The following is a 3,484-nucleotide window of genomic DNA, read 5'->3' as shown; positions in this document are numbered from 1 at the left end:
CAAGACAGAAAAGACAGGACTTGAAAACCAGACCAACATAACATGGAAGAAAAGGACATTTTCACAGCTGCCATGGAAGGCAATTCCAGGGAAAAACTAGGCACTAGGAGTAGAGGACAACAAATGGGGGAGGAGTGGGTCAGGAGGTGCCAAGAGAGATGTCTGCAAGATGGGGAAACTGAGAGATGACCCACAACCTGCCATATTTGAACATTCTGGGGGAGATCTGGACTCTGGGAAGAGTTTGGGACTGATTTAGTGGTAAATACATAAAGAATAGAATACACACACAGAGTGTATATTCCTTTGAGGTTAGAGAGTTTTGCAAGGAATGAGATCAAGGTCCAGAAGTGTTATAGGTACGATAATGTCAACATTAAAGCTGTTCCAACAGAAACTGTGGTACAGCTCTATAACTGAGATGGGTGGGTTGGGAGATGGAAAGGGTACCTGGTAGGTGGGGAGGAGGGGAGCAGTGCAAGACTGGGAAGTGTATAGATAATGCCTAAAAGAGAAGACTCCAGAAGAAATATTATTAACATGCGTCTTAATGATGGAGGTGTAAATATAAGTAAAGCGTTCACAATGACGGTCTTACAGAACCATGCATGTCTTTACTGTGTGTTTGTGTGTGTGTGTGTCTGCCCATTTCTTTCATGAAAAGTGAGAACTAAGTTAAAAAATATAAGGAAAGCATTTTGGAAAGCAAATTGATCAGAGGGTGAAAACATTTACTTGTTGAGCAAATGATCTTTATTCCAAAAGGTCAAGGCTGGGTATGTGTGTACATGGCTGGATGGCTCCTCCTCTGTGAAGTACCTGATTAGACAACTCTCTGAAGACATATTTCTAAATCATCTTTGAGACTCAGGGTGGTTTAATAATTCTATAGTCTTAATCATGGCAGAGGCACTTCATCACCAGGGAATGATGCCTAGAGCTTTAATGATAAGAAAGTAATGGATATGCTCATTGCTCAAGGCCTCCTTCCTCCATCCACCAAGAAATCGTACTGAAAGCCAGATACATGTTAAATTCTTTGCAGATTAAAAAAAAGTAATAATAGGCCTCTGTGTTGTGCTACAGAGTTACCTTTGGCTAAAATCATCTCCTTGGCCATTTATCACTTTGCTCCCCAAGCCTTGGACTCAGGTGGGAAGCAGATTGAGTCATTTGTAAACCCCATTAATTACAGATATACAAGACATAGCTTCTTTTATCCTCCTTTCTCCAAAAGGCAAACTGTGATTTGTTCCCTTTTCTATGACCTACACAAAGTAATCTTCCCAAGTAATATTAACATTTAGAATACACAGTCCCTCCAATGATCACTGGACCCATTGGTTACTCATCCTGAGCACCAGATATTAATGACATTTTAAAAACATCCATGCCTGGCTTCCTGAGGTCCCTCTAGAGACTCGAGAACACACTGAAAGTACAGAAAACTTACTTTGTTCTTGAGGAGACTTTGTAAGAGCAATTTTTTCAAAGATGAGAGGATTCTTGAGTATTTCTGCCATATAGATTTGTGGATGTACTGAACTACAGTTATTTTCATGAACTATATGCTTTATTTGACCACATTCATATAGAAGGCATTCCCCAAATACCCATGGACATGATAGAAACATAAACAAACTGAAATGAAAAGATATGCCCACATATCTGGCTAACAGAGGGGAATATTCTGAGCCTCTTACTGTACTTTTTCTCTGTTGTCTGGGTTCCCATCCTACTCATTACTCCAGGCTGTTGTGTATCATTGTAAAGAAACAAAAAAATGAATAGCACTGACCGTAGGTAAAATGATCAAGTGTGGCTCCTGGCTCTCGACTTCCATTACCTGTATCTTTCCTGGTTCTTGAAAGGTCATTTTGGCTCCACAGCGGCTGACACCATTATAACGTGGGCTGGGGCAACTGGCAGAATTCAGAGGGTTGGTATTAAGAGATTGGCTTCTCAGACTTGAAGTAGCTTTTGGCTGCACATACATAGAATTGACTGGGAGCAAAAAAGCCAGATGCCTACTAAGTTTTTAGAGGGCTCTATTGCTTAAGAAATCCCAAATCTGGCTACCAACAGCTGGTGATGGCTTTTAGGTATTCCTCAGGACCCGGAAATGGAACCAATAAGAAATATGTTTATTTGTCTTTGATGGTGTGGGTTCAACACTTTTTCCTGGGGTATAAATGGGAAGCTCATAGTTTTAGGTGCAGCAGGAGGAACCCTGCCGCCATTAGAAATAGGTAAGTTAAAAAAAAAAAAAAAGAAATAGGTAAGTTCACCCATCTCTTTCACCATGCTCAAAATTCAACTCCTCCAGGAAAATATTTGGAGAATCAGCCTTGTTAAAAGTCACAAGAGCAGCCTTTGGCCAGGGAGAAGCAGAGTTTGGCCTCCTTAGATCTAAGTGGGAGATGTGTACCTGGATTCACTAACCCACCCAACACCTCAATGCCAAAGGAGCGATTCTACAAAAGGGAATCCATGTGGTACTAGGAAGAGGAGAAACTACTGAAAGACCACATATACAAACACATACCCCTTTCCTCCCAACCTCAGACCTCTATATATCCAACAATACACCATTAAAAAGTGTTAGTTGATAAAGGCTTAAAGAGCCTTAAATGTTTGTAACAAACAATTATTAAGAATAACTCCATCTTTGTGATAATCCAATAAAGTAAAAATTATACCGCCGTTTAAGATGACAAAACTGAGGTTCATACAGATAAAAATTATCTTCCCACAGTCAACCAAGTAATAAATGAAGAAGCTGGAATTCAATCTCAGTTCTATTTGACTTCACATGGATGCTAGTGCTACAATACTGGGGAAATCCCAGATGCAAGCTGGGCAAATTAACAGACCTGATGTTGGAGGGAAAAAAACTATCACATTTATTAGCACACTGTAACTGTGAGGGCTTATAAGACATTTAAAAATTGACACTAAACTTGGAAAAATGAGATCTACTTGCCACAGATCAGGGGAAAAACAAAGAACCAGTTTACTTAAGACTAAAGAGAAGGTAGGTTTCTTTAGCATCTTCCATGAGGACAATCAGAAGAGTGTGGTCAGAGAATTTTCAAGTTTGCTGCATGACATGAACAAAGAGGTGACCAACCTTTCAGGACTCTTCAGGTTTCTGGCTGCTAACCACTGACAGTTTAGGTCATGAGCAGGGAGCCCTCAAGAATGGGATGGGTACTTCTATAGAAGAGAACTCTTCTGCTGTTGGAGGATACAATTAGAAGAGGGCCCTACAAAGAACCTGGCCATGCTGGCACCATGATCTCAGACTTTGAGCCTTGAGAAGTTTTTTATAAGCCAGCCAATCTGTGGTACTCTGTTATAAAGCTTGACCCAAGACACAGTATCCCTGATTCAAGTAGACTCATCATACTTACCTGGCAGGGGAGATACCATGATCATCAAGTAGACTCATCATTAATTATACTGCTTAGATGAGATCTGGTGA

General features: G+C 40.4%; 1 long non-coding RNA gene across 50 annotated transcripts in view; it reads right to left on the bottom strand.

Moving 5' to 3' along the window:
• LOC144314152 (uncharacterized) overlaps nucleotides 1-3,484 on the bottom strand; it is a 240,698-nt gene that overhangs the window by 162,423 nt on the left and 74,791 nt on the right. The window lies entirely within an intron of this gene.

This window comes from Canis aureus, chromosome 5 (genome assembly GCF_053574225.1).
Source record: "Canis aureus isolate CA01 chromosome 5, VMU_Caureus_v.1.0, whole genome shotgun sequence".
Taxonomy (NCBI): domain Eukaryota; kingdom Metazoa; phylum Chordata; class Mammalia; order Carnivora; family Canidae; genus Canis; species Canis aureus.
The sequence above is the reverse complement of the archived record's forward strand: the minus strand, read 5'-3'. Positions and strand labels throughout refer to the sequence as shown.